We start from the raw sequence: 19934 nt of genomic DNA, 5'->3' as shown, positions 1-19934 counted from the left end.
CCCTGTAAATACTCATTTCTATAATAGAATTATGGTGTTGGTTTTTCTAGCTTAACTCAAGTGGAAAAAAACCTGCTTTCATGTATGTATTTAGTACTTCCTATTTCCATCCTATCTTCAAATTCTACTTCATTTTAAGTCTATAACCTATAAACTTAGTTTTTAAAAAATATCATAATAGCTATTACTCCCGAAGCCTTACTTATCTCCTTAATTGCTTAAAATAATTGAAACATGAAATAGTATTAGTTTGGTGCAAAAGTAATTGTGATTTCTGCAATTATTTTTAACCTTTTAAACTGCAATTACTTTTGCACCAACCTAATATTTCAGAATCACAAATAAGGGATAGCTGTCATTTAATTGTAAAACTAAGCTACTGCGATCCAGCTTTTTCTGAATAGCATAGGTGTCTGTAAACTACTGTGGGGAAAATTAAATGGGAGAGGGTGTAAGAAGCAAAGTGAGCCATGGCAATGCTGTCAGGACCTACCTCTGTGTAGTATTAATACTTGCAGCTCAGGAGGCAGCTGTCAATGATGGTAAGCCCTTTGAACTGTCACCATAGCAGACTTGACTGTACAGATGCATACAATATGTTTTCCCCCTCCATCCATGCTCTTGGTATCTTCAGATACAAAGGATAATGATACTGAACTCCTGTCATACACTTCTTATGGCTTTCTGTTGAGAGCCACTCCATGTCTTTCACATTTCCGTTAACTGATATTTTCCTATCTGTACAAGCAGTGCATTTATTATGGAATTCAATTTAGGAACCAAACTTCTATTTGCTGCAAAGATATAGGTCAAGACCATAAGTTAAAAACCAACTTTTTAATTAACCAGATTGTGTTGTTGGTAAGGCAAAGAAATTTTATAACAAAGAAAGCAGTATACAAGTAAGATAATATTTCTATTCGTCCAGTCGTAAACTGCCCTTCGGCCTATAGATATAGCCACCCTTCAGGCTATTTATGTTTCAGTTTGGATTAAAATATCTAGAGAGTTTTACAGAATGACAATTTATGAGCTGAGACTTGCTGGATCCTTCTCATTTTTAACCTAAAACGATACAAAGAAAACTTACTGGTCAAGGACCAAGGCACTTGTACTGTTTTTCTCCAGAGATCTAACTGTCATGGCAGGAAATAACAGACTTCGGGATGAGCGTAGTAGGTTGGCATGCCAAGCCATAGTCATAGAAATATTTCCTTGTTTCCCAAACACTTCTTATATCTCTGGTATACTAATTATTCTAGAAAAAAATAGAAAACTTAGATAAGAATTTTTAGTTCAAAATTGTTTATTAAGGAATGGTTATGGTCCTTTCCTTCCCAAATCCCGCTGAAATGACAGAAGAGATGTAAAAATAAGAACAAGCCCTTGGTAGCCTTGGAGAACAAGGCCGTTTGAAGACATTCTGAAAGGTACAAAGCAGATAGGAGTAAGTTGATGGAGAATGAATGAGAGATCTAGTCTCTACACCCAATGCGGATGCCGCTGGAGGAGAGACGAGAGCCTTTGTTTTCTAACGGAGCCCCAGATAAACTTCAGGCTCAGTTGGCAGGCCTAGGGACAGTGGGGGCCAGACAGAACCCTCATTGTGAGGGAGAAGCCGGGCTAGGCTGAGGTTACCTACTGGAAAAGTGTCAGCTCAAAGAGAAAAGGTGTTCTTTTGCTTTTGACACCAACACATATTAAAAGTGTCTTGATTCAATTTTACTGGGGAGACCCCTAAGTTTACTGGGGAGACTGAAGTGCTGTGATCGTGGTCTTTGGAGACATGAATGGTGTTTGCATCGTGATCGTGTTGTATTATGTTTTGGAGATTATGTCTTCATTACTGGATTGATTTGAGGATTGACTCCAGTAACATTTTCTAGCATATATGACAGTGAATGTGCCTGTGAGTGCTGGGGTGTGTATTTAATGGTGCAGAGACGGTACCATGCATCTGGATTCCTGCCCTCAGGAGACATCTTTTCAATTAAAGCCTCAGCCAGGAAATCAGCACTTCCATCCAAAAGGTTTAAACAAACTTCCCATGGTGTAGCAAGGCAGAGAAGCCATGGGGGCGAAAGAAATGGCACAAAGACTTCAGGCCGGTATGTGATAGAGGGGTGCGTTTGGGGTAGGTGGGGGCATTGCTTAGGCCAGAGGGCAGAGGCCCAGAGCCAAACCAGCAGGAGCCCTGCTCAGAATGCTAAGCAAAGTGGGGCATCTGGCTTTGAAGAGGAGCAGAACAGGAGGGAGGCAAACGGGACTTCCTTATTCACTAGGCGAGTCAGCTTAGAGCCAGGGCATACATAAAGGCACATTTTTCTAGAAGAGTAAGAAAGCAGTGTCAGTGCCGGGAACACAGAACGTGTCCTGCAAACCCAGGCAGCCCTGCCTACAGGAGGTCACTTAGAAAAACCTTAAAAGTTGAAACATTTTTCTGTCTGGATAGTTTACATTTTTCCATGGTAGGTACACAAGCATGTTTGTCCCTTTCCTCTGAATGCCTCAGACGTGGGCATGAGGTGTGTGGGGAAGGAGCTGTCAACAGTGCATCATCATAAAAGAGCCAGAAACTTCTACAAAGAACGAGTTGGGAAGGGATGAAGCTTACCTTCAGACTAGATATTATAACTGAGTAGAATCCTGGCAGCAGGAGTCAATGGAAAGTTAATTTTGGGTTTTAATAAAGAATGTTCGAGCTTGTCCAGGAATGGCCAGGATAGCTTAGACAAGCTCTGAGTAGTAGTAAGACAAGAGAATAAGATAATGGCTGATGGTCCTAAGATGGAAAGAATGTGGAATGTGATGGGTCCCTCCATGCTGCTGTGAGTGAGTGATTGCAGAATCAGAAACCTATACTTGTAAGCCTGACTATTTAGAATATCACATGTTTTATTTGCCCATTTTTTGTTGTTATTTTCTTCTTGGTTATAATATAGTTCTTTTTTGAAGGATTTTTCTGGCTGACCTGTAACAGGATTAAGAAATGGATTTGGTTGTGGCAGAAATCCTATAGGAGGAGCAGTGCACCCCCAGGGTCTACACATTGAAAAAGGGAGAGACAAGAAGTGGGGGCCCTTGACAGCCCCTCCTTGCCACCCGAGATAGCTCCTTCAGCTGTTCTCTCCTAAACACCCTCAGGGTTTTGTGCTTTGTTTTCCTAAGGGAGGCTGTTCAATTACAAAGTCTCACATCCAACTACTACTGGAACCCGGTATTTCAGAATTTGTGATCTAGGTGTTAACACTGTGCAGTGAATTGGGACTGAATTCTGGACTTAGAATGACCTAAAAATAATGGATTGCTTTAGCTTTGGAGGAACCTATTGTCAGAAGATTTGGTCCGAAAATTCTTTGCTTGCAAATCCAGAGTTCTTCAGAATATTTCCAAGTACTTTGGAACAGCGTTTGTTAACCCGAGGGAAAAGGTCTTTCTATTCTTTTGAAAAAGTCTGGAGTATAAACATTCGCTTCTTGTTAGCAAGGTACTCCATGTCCTGACATTCTCTGTAATAAGTACCCAGAAACCATGTATTTAGGGGGCAGAACTAGTATGGGACTTCCTTCCATGCTAGTGCTCCTTTTCTGGAATATACGATTTCTTCGTGCTGTCTTCCCACTCCACCGATCACAGTGTGAGCGCATACTGTCAACCTCTAAAAACTGGGGTTAGGATTTTGCTAAAATATGGCCTTGCTTTTCATTGGCAAATAGGATTGCTAAAAAACAAAAAATGTGTTTGGATTGTATGGTCTCCATTATTGTCATTAATTTAACACTACTGACTCCTGACAGAGTAGCTCTTGGAGCTGATGACAGACTGCCACATCTCACTTCTTCTTCACGAATCTGAGTTCAGGATGAATATAGATGAGGAAACAGGCTGTTTCTCCCATATTCATGCCTTTCTCACTTTCATAGAAAAAAGGAAAGGCTCTTGGCATAAATCTCAGGAAGTGAACGTTCTTTCAATACCTATAATTTCCAGAGTCAGAATGGATAGTAATAGTCTATAAACAGCTAAAATTCCAGTTTTAAACATTATAAAACTGTGCTGTATTTTAGCACCCTCCCTATTATTTGTGTGTCTTTTGTTTTTATTTTCTAAGTCAGCTGTTTTTACTAAATCAGATGTATGCTTTGCTGCATAAAAAAAAGTATCCATCTCTATGCTGAGAATGTGATTATACTATCATGAATCCAGGTGTGGGATTAAAAAGCAGCTGAAATTCTTAGATGATTCTTGTCAGAAAAGAAAGCTTGAATTTATATGAATTTGGAGCTAGAGGAGACTTTAGAAATCATTTAGTTTAGCTCCTTCATTTTATAAATATGGAACAAGGCCCAGAAAAATGGAGTTTGCTAGTTGCTTGTCCCTACTACAAGATTCTTTCCACAAGAAAATGCCATTTCATGTGTCAGATTGGGGACCCAGCAAACCCAAACTGTGTCTGCAGGCATTCTGTAACATTTATATTGAAAACACTAATCAGAACTTCACTCCTTTGGAGATGTGGGAATTCATCCTCTTTCTCTTCCTCCCGCCCTCCCTCCCTCCCCCTCCCCTTGTCCTCTGCCTCTCCTCTTTCTTTCCCTCTCCCTTCACTTTACATTTTGTGTAGAATATGTGTTTGATGCAGGTTTTCATTGGAGTATAGCATTCACATATAAAAGTGCACAGGTGACAAGTGTACAGCTTTGCAAATTTCCCAAAATAACCCTTTTGTGTAACAGCATCCAGGTGAAGAAATGCAACGTTACCCCAGCCCGGCAGCCATCACAGAGGAAATGCTCCCCTGAAATCCAACACCTAGGTCAGTTCCCCAGGACATGCGGTGCGGGCTTCTGTGTCTGGCTGCTTCTGCTCAGTCTTCTGTTTGTGAGATTAGCTCACATCACAGCGCATCAGCGAGGTTCATCTGTCTCATGGTTTTATAGTTTCCATTGTGTCCACGGTTTGTTTTGCAGATGTTCTCACAATATGCGTGTGTATGTGATGTGGCCCACTCCCCTCATTTGGGCTACACACATAATGACTCTCCTTTGCTATCCCAGTAGCTTATGCCAGCTCCACATAGTCATGTGAGAAGGAAACCCAGCATCAGACTTAGCAACTGCCATCCCAGGTGCCCAAGGTCCTAAGAGGCTTGCTTCCTTAAGTGCCTTCTCCTGCTTACAAATGCCAGACCATGGAAGCTGCCCACCAGTTGGCCTTGGCTTTCAGCTGCTGTGGTTCCTACTGCTGTGACCAATGTTGCCTCTGAAGACCAGTCCCCTCCCTGGTCCTGATTGCAGCACAGTTGGCAAAGGTACCTGTTATTTAGGTTTTTATACAAGCTCACATCCACGGGACGGCTGGTATGGAGTTGTCTTAAGGCCCCTCCCCCTGATGAGCTGGGTAGTCTGTGCAGAGCAGGGATCACTAGGACACGTTCTTACTTTTCAGATTTTCTTTGAGGGTCTTCAGGGTCCTTTCCTGTCAGAGAATTTTGACTGACTCTATCCTAAAACACCCGAGTTCTTAATGTGGATCCTGAGAAAGAAGACGTCTACTAAGAAGGGGCTCCTGATGTCTAACTGAGCTCAAAACAAAACAAAACAAACGCACAAAAAACAGAGCTAGAAGCCATTTCTGCACAGTGGCCTTTCATGTCATCTGCACTTGGGGCACAAGCCTGCACTGAGTAGCCTGTCTGCGCTATTTTCTGGCCATCAGAACCAGCCCTTGTAAAGAGGTCCTGCAATAGTATTTCAACCAATAGGACTGAGGCTTTGCCTGTCCAATTGGAGCTGTGCAGCTATATCTCCACATCTTCACTGACCAATCAAAGTGGCTCCATTCTGACCAATCAGAACAGTGTCTTTTGGACCAATCAAAATGTGAGGATTTGGAGTCCTCATTTGCATGAGGACAAACCAATTAGGGGACAGGGGTGGGGACTTCTGTGTATATCAGCCAGCTCCCTTCTTGCTCAGAGAGCTTACTTTCCTTTTCCATCGAAGACTGTGTTTCCCTGGCTGGAGCTGAAATACTAAAGATGAAACACCAAAAAGATCTCCCGGGATCAGAGTGGACAAGAACAGGCTGAGCAGAACAGAGCTGTCTAGCCAGAGAAAGCCCTGTCCGCCTCATAGCCATGCTGTGCCACAGCTGTGCTGTATCACAGCTGAGCTGTTTGCATGGGATAAAGTTTACTTCTTCACCGCACCACAAATCGGGGATTCCTGTTAGTGCCGAATGATGCCAGTGACCATCAGTTGACACCAATAATTTCACACATCTAACGGGAAGGAGCCCTGGTCTTGATCCCATTCTCTGAAGCCTACTTAATCCGATGCAAATTTACTTTCCATCTCTCCATTTCCATCAAATCACAAAAAGAATTTGATTCTTAAGGCCAATGGATGTATGTTCTACTTACATCTACATAACTAAGAGAGAACTTTGTATTGTTGTGAGAAGGGTCCCAGAACTTTTCTAGAGAATTTCCTGTGTCCTGTCATGGGAACACAGTGGGAAGCTCTGGCTTCAATAAGACTAACGTTACTGTGCCAGGCATCTTCCACGCACGCATCTGCTGAGAACGTCGTATTCAGTTTTGTTTTCCTCCCTCATCCCCAGCAAGGAGCCCGCCCACCACAGGGCTTTCCCAAAGCCTATGCTTAGTGGATGGTAGAAGAATCGAGTACAAACAAAATTAAAGCCAGCATCTAGTCATAGTTTCTCTACTTTCTGCCCCACTCTCTACTTTCTCTACTGTCTGCCCCACTGCCCAGCTGAGAGCTACTCCGACTGCCATCCAGAACTCGGGGCTGGCACTGGAAATGGTGCTCCATGAAACTCATGAACTTGGTCCCCTGATCCCCTAAGGACTAAAGCAAGGCCAAAACTGGTAGGTTCCTCCAGCGAATTCATTTGGCTGATAGTCTTTAGGTCCACTTGGGTTCAGCATGGAGATGACCACAGACCAGGGAGATGCCCCTGCCATTCTTGATGTCACCCCTGTTGTCTGAATTTACTCTCAAGATCAGTTATGCAACCGACTCCCCAGAAGCCTGGGTGCACTGTTGTAGCCGGTGTTTTTCTGGCTGATCGCAGTTCCAACATATGGCACCTCCTAAGACGCACCAGAAGATTGAAATATTCTGATCCCCATGCTTCAGCTGCATTTCTTGAAATAGCTTGGTTATAAAACTCACAACAAATAAAACTTCCTTTAACACTCTCAGAGTGTTAGGAAGAACTAGACTCTGGTGTGTATTTAGACCACTTTGCACCTGAATTAAAATTTGTAACATTCTTTTTATAGGCAACCAGTTTTATTGTGTACATTTTAAAGAACAGAATAAATGACTATGTTTGATCTCAAATCTGTGGACCCATTCACTTCTTATTATGTAATATTTTAAACGTACAAAAGAATAAATAATACAACAAAGTCCTATGTACACATCACCCAGATTTAACTTAGTGTTGGCTTCATGCTCTGCTTGAGTCTCTCTCTCTCTCTCTCTCTCTCTCTCTCTCTCTCTCTCTCTCTCTCTGTCTCTCTCCCCTCCCATCCTTCCCATTTTTCCCTCCCTCCCCCTGCTTGCCCCACTCTCTCCCCCTCTGACAGATCCTCCCTTCCTCTTCCTCTCTTGCTCCCTTTCCCATAAACAAAACATACAGATATAAGAGAAAGCCCCTTAGTTTCCTCTCCCCATTTCTTTGCCCTCCCACCCACGGGGTAACCATCACTCCGGGGTTATTGTGTTCCCTTCCAGTTCCCATTAGGAGACGTGCAGGTTGTTTCCAGATTTTTCTTATTATCAACAATGCTGCAATTATTATTCTTGTCCCTCTGCACACACGTGCTTGAATTCCCTTAGGATTTTATACCTTGGCTCGGCATTGCCAGGTGCTGTCGTGAACACATCTTCAGCGTCACCACATCCTTCGCCAAAGTACTTGGACCAATTTCTTGTGCCACTAGTGGCACAGGAGAGCTTCTATTTCTTCATCTTCTACCACAAAACTTGGTAAATATTAGATATTAAAATACTTGTTGCTGTATTATAACTATTCTAGCTTCACAAGAAGTATTTTCCACAAAAGAATGTCCAGCCTTATAAAAGTTTATTTGAGCCAAACTGATGACAATTGCCCAGAAGGAAAATCTCAATGGACTAAGACAATTGCTCTGCAGTTTTGCAGCTTATTTTATGCATTAGAGTCAAAGGAGGAGATGTTGGCGGGGGGGCGGGTTACCTGAAATCCATTGGTGGTTGATTAAGGGAGCGGGAGGAGAAAGCAAAGCAGGGAAATCTCTGGGATTGGATAAAAAGTAACATGGAGAGACACAGACTTCTTTTCATGGGTGGGCACAGGATAGTTAATAATTAAAATTTACAGCACATAGAGATGGTATTTGGGGGACAAGACAACAATGAGGGGTTCTGTGGTCTGGGGCTGTGGTGTGATGGGCTGTGACCTGACAGGTCTGGAAAAAGTAATGACTCTGACATTGCAAAGGTATGTTATCTTAGATGCACAAAGGCAATAGACAGGCTCACTTAAGGTAAAGATGGACCTTTGTCAAGGAAGCTGTAGGCCTAGGACCATTAGAACCAATCTTGTTAGGCTCCTTTCCTTTTCCTCTGCATCTAAACACTGGATTCCCAGCTCTCCTCCTGCCCTTCGTTTTACTCTCACGTACACTTTCCCTCTCCAATGGCTGCTAAAACTACCTAGATGGTGCAAACATCCCAGGTTTAATTTCCATCACAAATCTCTCTTCTGAGTTTTAGTCTCAGAAAGTGTCCCAAGTTGAACAGCTACATAATGTGATTTTTCATTTCTTCCCCCCCAGTTTGTATATTAGTTTTCTGTGTTGCCCCTTCGTACGCACCCTGTACCTTTCTACACCCCACTCTGCCACCTTGCCAAAATGCATCAGTGCACAAACTGTGGATTCTGGCTTCCTTAGATGGGAGGCACTAGTGGGAGATTGGAGGGTGAAAGGAGAGGGAAGTTGGGAGATTGACTTCCCTGACTCCATTCCTGCCAGCCTTGGCAGGGTTGGCAGAGGCTGCATTTCGGTATTAGAAGGTCACATCCTTCCGTAGCTGTGGCTATATCTATACTCTTTCTGAGTTCCAGGAACCCAGTGCCCCCCTTTCGTTTCAGGCCTTGGAACAGTCATGGCCCCTTGCATTGCTGGTCCTGAGGTCCTCCACCATTCCTTGTTGGTCTTGCGTAACTCTGCCACGTCTTCATAAGCAATCCCTTCATTAAACTCGGTTGCCCTGTTTGAATGTACCATCTATTTTCTGTAAAGATCCTGATTGAGAAGACTTCCCAGCTTCAGTAACTCACCCCCACCTCTCTGGTTGCTCAGGCCAGAAAGCCGGCTTCATCTGCCCTTCTGTTCACCTTCCGTACCCATCACTCCATCCTTTCAATTCTACTTCTTACATGCGTCTTGAATCCTCCATTTCTCTCCTGGCCATGACTAAGTTGTATTTACTGCATGGCAGGCAGAGTTTAAAGATATAAGTCAGAATGTCATTCTCAGGTTTTGAGTAAAATTCAAATTCTGCCCATTGCTCCAAATACATCTCACACATCACTCCAACTTGGCCACTGGTGCTCCAGGCACACCCTCCCGCCTGTTGGTGCTATACCATGGTGAACTCGTTCACACCTCAGGACTGTTACTCACGCTTTTCCCTTTGTAGAGAACTCTTGACCCCCTGCCTAACCTAGAACACATAGTACTCTACTCTTCACATGTGCTTTTTTATCCTTCCAGTTCCAGCTTGTGTCACTACCTCACAGAGGCCTTATGACAATCCTGTCAAGTTAGGTTTCCCTCCCCTAGTTTGCCCACCCCCCATTATTTCTTATCATTACATCTTGTTGATTCCTTTAGAGTTTATTATAAGATGTAATTATGTATGTTAACAGCTTTTTTTTCTGTTTGTTTTTGTTCTTCACCTATTTATTTCTATCCTTTTTGCTAGGCTGTAACCTTTTTGATGACAGACTTATGAGTGTATGGTTCCCCATTATATATCTAGCTTCTAATACAGCTCCTTGTATTCTGGCACATGAGCGCACTTGATAAATATTTGTTTGATGCATAGATACTTAAATATTCAAGTGGGAAAAAAGCAAGTAGTGTTTCCTTAAGAGGTTCACAATAAATGGCAATGGAAACCAAAGTGATAGTTTTCTTAACGACAGAGAGAGAGAGAGAGAGAGAGAGAGAGAGAGAGAGAGAGAGAGAGAGAGAGAGAGAGAAAGAGAGAGAGATCATATATATATTCCTTTTTTCCCCTTGAGGGAATGATCAACATTTAGATGCTCTTAGGCTGTTGAAGACCCAGAAAAACCACTTAGCTGCAGAGGAAATTTCAATTACACAGTGGAGATTAAAGTTTCAGCACTTGGGGATAATTACAAAGATGTTTTCCATTATATATGCTCAAAGAAAAAAAAAAGACATACAAACCCAATGGGAAAGCATTTCAAATGGTAATCAAATTATTACCTTTATTGCAATCACAGGAAAATTATTTCAAAGCCTCAGATCTTTGGTCTAAGGCCTGAAGACTAATCACTTAATAATGTGTTTAAAAACTCACGAATCCAAAAACCACTTGGATGGGCAGGAATATTTGAAACCATCATGTTATCACCAGAACTATGAAACACAAGGATGAAGTCTGGCTAATTTTCAGAACACGCAGCAATGTTTACTCCTCTGGGACGTATTTGTTATTTGTATAATGAACTTACCACTTAGTGTTCTTAATCTTGAAATGCAATATTTTTTCACATATCTGTGACTTAGTCCTCACTTCCATGTAATAAATTTTGTGTCTAAGGGTGTGTTTTACACTTCTGTTTTATTGCCTAAATCATCTTCTAGAGAGCTGTAGTGAGTGAGCATCTATTAATCTTGCTACTCAAAGTCCATTCGCTGTTTTTTGTTTTGTTTTGTTTTGTTTGGATTTTTACCACAATCTTCTTCTGGGGAGGCGTCTGAAGCCTGACTCTTAAGCAATGTGATTTGATGGGCTTAATCCCACCACTAGTCCAAAACAACAAGCATATTTTCTCTCCCCGGCAACATTAATTGGATGGGCACATGATTCCACATCAGGAAATGTTTTAAAACTGTGCTGGGGAAGCATTCTTTTTCCCACTGGGTCTGAATGATGACATATATTGGAAGCCATCTTGGAAGCAATCAGGAGAGAGAGATCCTTCCTGGAAATGGAGAAAACACTCAGAAACAGAAACAAGGTAACTGGTCCCGGTCACGTTTGAGTCCTGGGTCACACATCTGAAAAGAGTTAATTCTTGGACACTGACATTACACATGCAAGTAAATTCACTTAAAAAGCATAAAGACCATTTTAGATTGTTAGGTTTGTCCATTTCAACCAAAATAATTCCTGTATACAGTAGGCACTCCGTTACTGTCTGTGGTTAAGTTTTGGTTTTGTTTTTTTTTCCTATTCATTTCCAGGCTTCTTACAAAGATTTAAAAACATTCTCTTGATCTGACTAAAACGGAAAAATAAATCTTTGCCATTTTAATGTCCCTTAGTTCTTCTGAGTCAATCATCTTGATTTAAAATACCAAAAATTATTTATTAATATATTGCTATTTCCAGGTTCTTCCTGCTATCTGGAAAACTTCCCCTCGATATTTCTGGGGGGGGGGAGGGGAAGTAAATCTCTGAATTTTATACCCATTTAAATTTAGAATGTGTTTCTTTATTCTGAAGACTGCTCTTTGGGAAACTAGAAAAGCATTTCTTTGTTTTGTCAACAATTATGTTTGAAATCAAACAGGTCAATTTCATTTGATACTGTACTTTATAAAAGAGTCTAAAACCATTTAAAAACTAGAATTGATTTTTCAGAATTTAAATGTGACAAATACTTTTATTTAACATTTAAATGATTCGGATATGTAAATGGAAAATGAAAACCACTTGCAATCCCGTCCCCAGAGATAATCACTGATATTTTGACACATATCTTCCTACAATTTCAATTTGTAGAGATATTTTTGATTAATGAGAAAAATTGAATTACCCTATTTATACTCTCTGTATGTTTTTTTCCAATAATAATAATAATAATAATAATATAGTCTTTCCATGTAAACATGGATAAGTTTCATTTTGAATGACCACTCAGTATTCTATTGAATGAATGCACCATAATGTATTTCTAAGACCTCTTCCTTGTTAAAGAACATTCCAATTGATTCCCTAACTTTAGTATTACAAATGAGGTTGATAAATCATCACATATTTATATAATCTTTTAAGAATAAAATCCAAGAAGTGTAACAGCTGGTGCATTTCAAAATTGGATACATAGTGCCAAATTACCTTCCAAAAAAGTCGTACGATTCAGCTTTTTATGTAAGCACAAACCCAGTGTATGAGCATTCTTCATTTTTATCTATCTCATAGGTGATAAATGGTCATATTTTGCTGTTTTAGTTTGAACTTCTTGATAACTAATGGGGTGGAACTTTTTTAAAGAAAATGGGTGAACTATCAATTTTTTATTGCTGTGTAAAAACCATCTCAAGTCAAAAGGTCTGGTGAGATTCAAGGGGTGGAAAAAGAGATTTTACCACTTAGGCAAGGAGCTACAAATACAAACTGCAAAGGGGGAGTGGACACAGGGAGAAAATAATTGGAGTTGTTATTTTCAGACAATCTACCATACATGTTTTCTTTAGATCAATATAGAATGAGGAGACCAAAACTTCCATTTAGCATTTTTAAAACAAACGTATGTTTTGGAAAGTATTCAGAGTTTTTCTCAATGTGAAGGGTAGATCGTGATAGATTTATTTCTCTGGGTTAACAAAACATCAATTTAATGTCTGCCTTTGCTGTATCCTTTTTCTGCCAACACTAGTTTTTGTTTTTGTTTTCAAGAGAAAGAGAACATTCTTCTTCTTTTTTTCTCTCTCTTTTTTTTTTTTATATTGGGGAACAGTGTGTTTCTCCAGGCCCATCAGCTCCAAGTCATTGTCCTTCAATCTAATTGTGAAGGGTGCAGCTCAGCTCCAAGTCCAGTCGCTGTTTTCAGTCTTTAGTTGCAGGGGGTGCAGCCCACCATCCCCTGGGGGAATTGAACCGGCAACCTTGTTGTTGAGAGCTCGCGCTCTAACCAACTCAGCCCTCCGGCTGCCCTGCCAACATTAGTTTTGATTTCAGGTTAATTGAAGTGTGGGTTTTCCAAATCAGCTTTGGCATAGGCTCACTAAAATCAATTCATCAGCTCTGGATTTCTTCCTATAGACATTTTGAAAATTAGAAATACTGAAAGGTGTAATTTTTTTTTTCCATTCAAATACACTTTCCTTATTACTTCCCTGGTTCTGATAACAATATATTGCCCAGTGGGAAAAACTTTTAAAAGAGAGTTTTCATGTCCAGGAAATTTTCTTTAAAATTTTTCCCTGAACATTTTTCTAGTGCTGAGATCCTGGGGTTTAGTGTACTTTTATTTCACAGAGATATGCCATGTTCAGCAAGGAGTCATTCAGAATGAAAACAAAATCTAGATTCTGATAATCCAAATATCCTATTTTGAATACAACACTCTTCGTACTGAAAGAACACTTGAAGAAACATATAGTCAAGTGACTAGGCTAGACATATATATTTTTTTATCTCAACTGATTCCTAAGCAGTGTACAGTAATTGTGAGTTTTAAATGATTCCAACTATCTCTAGGCATGGTACCTACCCTCAATATTTCTCATCATCACTCGTTTGTTCAACAAATATGGAGTACCCACCACATATGAGATGCTGTGAAAGTCACTAGGGGACACAAGAAGCAAGTCAGACACTGTTCCTGCTGTCACATGCTTTACATTCTGTTGCTGTGAGCTACAGATAATTAAGCAGGTCATAATAACAACATGATGAGAATATTCTTTACTGAATTTTTGCTTCTAATGCTGGATATTTTTGTAACATTAGAAAGTAACTGCAAGAAAATATCTTGAGTTAGAAGAAATTTATGTATGTATTTAGTTTTGCTTAGCTTGGGGGGAGCATAGAGAGTGAAATGTAACTTGCAATAGGTGACGTGTTGTGTTGCTGCCTTAATGCTCCTTCTGGATGCCAGTACTCATTGGCGTCCAGGCTCCTCCTAGTTTATGAAGTCTTCCTTCTGTTTCGTAAGCACACAGTTTTAATCTTGCAAAATCCTGGCCAGAATAGAATGAATGATCTGGAATAGAGGGTCAATGTGACCTTCTATCTTGCTTAATAGTTTGACAAATCCATTCCGAGAAGCTAAACACAAAATGGCCTTCCTTAAAGAGATGGTTCTGTGTTAGAGGTTTGTGGGGACAGAGCCAGGAGTGCAGTTTCCAGGCTCTCAGCCTCACTTGGAAAGATGCTGGCTCAGGTAGTAAATGGCCATCAACTGTGATTGGATGGCCATCAGCTGCGGCTAGTTGGTCGTCAGCTGTAACCAGTGAGCCAATGGCCACTAATATAACTGCTGTGGCTACGCTAGCAGAAAATGGGGCTAGCAAGAAGATGGTGGCTGGGCTAACAAGCGCGGATTGCAGTTAGCACGGCGGAGTGTGGCGGAGTGTGGATTGCGGATTCTGTGGCTCCTGCTTCCTGTGTCTCCAACCCAGCCACCAGTAAGAATATAGTGGTGTGACTCCCCTATCTATGGCTCCGGAGGTGTTCCTTTTTGGCTTCATCATATCCTGCGTTCTTATGTGGGGAGCGGGAGCTGAGATCCCGCATGACACTCTGGATAACAAGGTTTTAAAAGCATATTTTCTGAGAAGACAGTATATTTTTCTGAATTCCACCTTCTAAAAGCTTCAATAAGTTTCTATTTAATAACTATTAAGTAAGAAAAAAATGCCTGCAGTCCTGTTGCCTGCCTCTCCTAGATGCCTACCAACATGAACAAAATCAAATGCATAGTGAGCTTGTTCTATGAATCCCAGACGGAAGCCAGGTGTAACCTCATATCCTGTACAGCATTTAGTGACTGAAGACACACTGGCTGTGACGCCTTAGCTACCAGCTATTATTATTTTGAGGCATTGCAAGAATTCTTATCTTTTACCTTAGTTGTTGTTTGTTTGTTTGTTTGTTTGTTTTTAATCTTAGCTTTTAAAATTGAAGCCAAGAATTTTGCTTAGCCCTTTGGTTTCCAGTGCCCTATGTTACCAGGTACCAGGTATTAAGCAACGAGAAGCTTGCAATTGATTAAGTAAGGTAGGCAGAGAGAGAATCCTTGTAATTTATACATAAGAGAAAATTATTTTTACCCAATCAGGAAACCAAGAAAACTAGTAAGGGAAATGAATAAAAATTTATAATAAATTATTCAACACAGCCTACACTAAGGTCACCAATGCAGCTGAACGGCTAAAGTCCTGGAAGTAAGAGTTGAATGGGTGGGGTACAGACGTCCAATGATGCCCTGAGCTTCGTCAGATCCCCTCAGCGTTTCCCAGTGACTGCTCAGCCTCATCCCGTAGGTGGCCCAGCCGAACACTTCACTGTCCTCACCAGCCCCCCGCTCAGTCTTTTCCTCCCCGGCACAGCCAGACCTCTGCAGGAGCGATTTGAAGCAGAGGAGGAAAGGCTTGGCTCTTTCATTCCGCCCCGATCCTTCTTCTGGGTTGAGGTGAAGAAGGGATGTATGAAAAAGCACAGTGTCTCTTATGTAGTCGGGGCCATCGTAGCCCTTCACTGGCCGTCCCTTCTCCCCTGGCTAATGCCTGAGGCCATCAGGGACCAGTGTCACAGGTGTGCAAACGTTAGTTGGCTCTCAAGGTGTTCTAGTGTGAGTTCCTTGAGGGACCTTGTTGGATGAAAGAGACTTCCCCAAGACTCTGACGTCAGTTCACCCTTTGCCAGCTCTCCCCTACAGGACGCCTGGCTGCTTGTACCCCTTCCCAAATGACAGACCTCTGGGCTTGGGCCAGCATGGCTTCAAGCTCCACAACCTTCCATCATTTTACCCACTCTGGAGGAAATTCTCACATCTTTCCCATGCCAGGAAGTGGCACTGCAGGTGAGGCTTTGGCCATACCTATCTCCCCACTCTGCCACTTTCTTCTGCTTCTCCTTTCCTGTATTTGTATAGGCACAGATGCCAATGGCGTCAGCAGACGTCCAATCCAGGATGGAATCGAGTCTTCCCTTTGCCAGAACCTGTAATCTCTGCAAGTGACTCTCCTAGAGCAGGGTCATAACCTTTTTCTGTCACGGCCAGAGAGTAAACACCATCAGCTTTGTGAGCCATATGGTTTCTGTTTTGACAACTCAACTCTGCCTTTGTGGTGAGAAAGCAGCCACAGGAAGTATGAACTGAGTGAGCACGGCTGTGTTCCAACACAACTTCTCTTACAAAAACAGGTGTGGGCTGTGTTTGGGCCGCAGGCCCTAGCTCACTGACCGGGTCCCAGACCATCCCCACTTGGTTTGACACAGGCGCTGGGGACACATCCCACAGAGTGAAGAGGGGAAAGCCCAGCTCTCCTCTCCACGGGGAGGACTCAGCACCCAGATGCTGCTTTTCTCTCTCCCACCACTGTCCTACCTGCTCAGCACCACCCAGGGTTTCTGCTCGTTTTGATGGGGGGAAAGTAGGGCACGAGGGAGCAGACTTGGTTGGGGTTCCTTTGAACAAGCCTGAGGTCACGCCCAGAGCCCTACTGCTAGCCATTCTCTCCACAATGCAGGGAGACTGAGGCTTCTCTGTCTCACGGTTGGTTAGCTCTGAGACCTAAGCGTAAGAAAAGCTCCACTGTGACACTCTTTACTGATCATCATAGTTTATTCTGTGGGTCAGTAATGTTAAGAAGGAATACAATTCAGGAATAGAGAAATCCAGTTGTCACTCATTGACTTTGTCCTAATCTCAGTCTGTCTCATTCTAGGCAAAATTCTAATAGTTGCCACATTCTAATGTTGCCTAAAATACTGATTTATTTTGCTTTACTAGGATAGAGGGGTTTGGGGTCTTTTTATTTTTTATTGGTTTATGTTTTAGTTCACTTTAGCCTTTGGCCCAGGGGATCAATGTGATCAATTGGCATTTCTGAGTTTGCTCTTCTCTTACCCCTCTCACCTTTAACCAGTAAACTTCTCTTGGAATCCTGTTCCAATTCAAATAATCTCCTTTTGTGGCCTCCTTAAAGCTCCTCGTAGACTTATTTTTGTGGTTTTACTTTCCCCAGGTGCATATTTTCCCATCAGCTAAGAATAGCATCTTTTAGAAATGACTTTTTCCCCGCTTCTGCCACATCCCTTCTCCTGTCCCACTTCCCCAGAGGGCCTCAATGGGGCGCCTGACACTCTGCTCTCCTCCGTTACTTAATAGTCTTCAGCCTTAACATGGACCAACTGGAGATACAAACATACACGGTCAGACAATTACGTGTGCGAACTCATCCCAGAAAAAGTGCTGCACACCTCGCTGCTGAATATCACTACGGTCACCTTTGAAGTACTCCCCTTGGAAAGCTGTGCACTGACGCCAGCGCCTAGCCCACTCTTTAAAGCAATTCTGGAACTCTTTTTCTGGAATGGCCATCAGAGCTGTCGTCATATTACTCTTGATGTTCTGCATGTCATCAAAATGTCTTCCTTTCAATATTTCCTTTATCTTTGAGTAAAGAAAGAAGTCACTGGGGGCCAGCTCAGGTGAGTAGGGAGGGTGTTCCAATACAGTTATTTGTTTACTGGCTAAAAACTTCCTCACAGACAGTGCCGTGTGAGCTGGTGCATGGTCGTGATGCAAGAGCCATGAATTGTTGGCGGAAAGTTCAGGTCATCTAACTTTTTCATGCAGACTTTTCAGCACTTCCAAATAGTAAATTTGGTGAACTGTTTGTCCAGTTGGTACAAATTCATAATGAATAATCCCTCTGATATCAAAAAAGGTTTGCAACATCATTGCAACAAGTTCGTGAACTTACTGGCCAGACCTCGTAGGTCTGACTGGAGTGCGCAAAACTCCTGCTGGAAGCCCACTGCGGGTGGTAGGTAGCAGCACACTTCCCGAGGCGGGTCTGCATACTATGCCAAACATGCTCAGAACTCTTGATGTGCAACGGGGATTCCATTTAAAAGCTGATTTTTAAGGACTAGTAGGATCAACAAAGTGCATTCTAGTATGAAGTACTACAAGTCTGCTGCCTAGAAATTGAGTAAATACGTCACATTTATTGATACAAGTCTGCATACAAATTTAGTAAAGCTCATCTGTACTCATCATCATTTACTAAAGCTCATCTCAGTTTGGAATTATTTTTTACCTTCATAACCTGTCAGCTACGGGTTTATTTTTTATACACTTAGGTTTCTACCAAATCTTGAAATAATCCTAAATAAAGGAAAGCTGATTTCTCCATATTTAGGTAGTCCCATTGAAGATTTACAGATATGATCAATTTGCATCTTCAATTTTATAGAAGAAAAGGAGAAAATGTGGCATTTTGATCACCAGATTCCTGACCGTTTTGTTTGTTATTGTTCATGATTAAGCTATTTGTATTTGTTTAGGTTTTTTAAATACCATACCTCTATGCATAAATACCAGACACGGTTCTATTTTTCCTCAATGATTTTTTTTCTTTTCAATTTTTTAAAGTGTGGTACAGTACACATAACGTACAATTGACCATCTCAACCATTTCTAAAACTGAATAACATCCCAGTGTTTGTATACATCACATTTTGGGTTCCATTCACCCATTGTTGGGCATTTGGGTTACGTCCACATTTCAGCTTTGCTGAATGATGCTGCTAGGAACATCAGTGTACACATGTTCTGCTTGCAATTCTTTGGGGTATGTATCCAAAAGTGGAATTGCTGAATCCTATGGTAATTCTAGTTTTAAGTTATGAGGAACACCATACTATTTTCCACACATTGATATGTTTCTGGTATAATTTTGAGTAAAATGGGAGAATATGTAGACTGAGTGATTCGTTTCTATATTTGGGGCTTTTCAGATTCCAAAATGTCCTGCCAGCCTACACTGTCATCTAAGGCTCACATGATTTCTCCTCGTCCCCTCAAAACCTTTTGTCTGTGGCAGACCTGTTTCTATGTCTGCCACCCTCAGGCAAAGATGCTGTTCCAGCTCGTTGTTCAGCTGTAAAGTGCTTGTTTTCCTGTGGAATTTCATTCATTCAGGATTACCTATGTCTACTACTCTTTGTTTACCCTCAGAAAAATATTACTTTAGTTTTCTGAAAGTGTATATATATGGAGAGAGAAAGAGAAGGAGGTACTCATATGTGTTTTGTATGTGTACATTTCTTATCCAGTGTGTGTACACACAAATACACATGCACAAGTACACACATACACACAGACAAAACCCATTGCAACTCTGAAAATGGAAGATCCTTAAATACGTTAGAAAATTCTGTATCTGAAGAGAGTAGTTATAGGTGACACACATTTTTGGCAATGAAATTACACAGAAATGGAAACATTTATTTCAAAACATCCATTTTCAAGATGCTCTTTCCATATAACAAATTTGTTATTTTTAAAAAATAACCTTTTGTTCACTGAAGGGCAGATTGTGTTTTCTTTCTTTATAAAATATTACCTGGACTACAATATTGCAACGACCTCCAAATTGATCATACTTGTATACTGCTCTCTCCAGTCTGCTCTCTGTCTGCTTTCACAACGGGCTTCCCTGAGATAACCCTGCACCAGCCCCCCCTCTATCCCCCGTTAAAAGGCCTCCGTGGATTGGCGGCTGGCATCAGGATGAGTGCTAAATTCCTTCGCCTGCATAAACTCCTTCAGGCTCATTTCCCATCATTCCTAGCTCCATACTGTGGGTTCCAGCCTTGCTCTCCTTTTCACCAGTCCCTGGGTATGGGGCTGCT

The sequence above is a fragment of the Rhinolophus ferrumequinum genome, chromosome 27 (genome assembly GCF_004115265.2).
Source record: "Rhinolophus ferrumequinum isolate MPI-CBG mRhiFer1 chromosome 27, mRhiFer1_v1.p, whole genome shotgun sequence".
In the NCBI taxonomy this organism is placed as follows: domain Eukaryota; kingdom Metazoa; phylum Chordata; class Mammalia; order Chiroptera; family Rhinolophidae; genus Rhinolophus; species Rhinolophus ferrumequinum.
Note: the sequence above shows the minus strand (reverse complement) of the source record.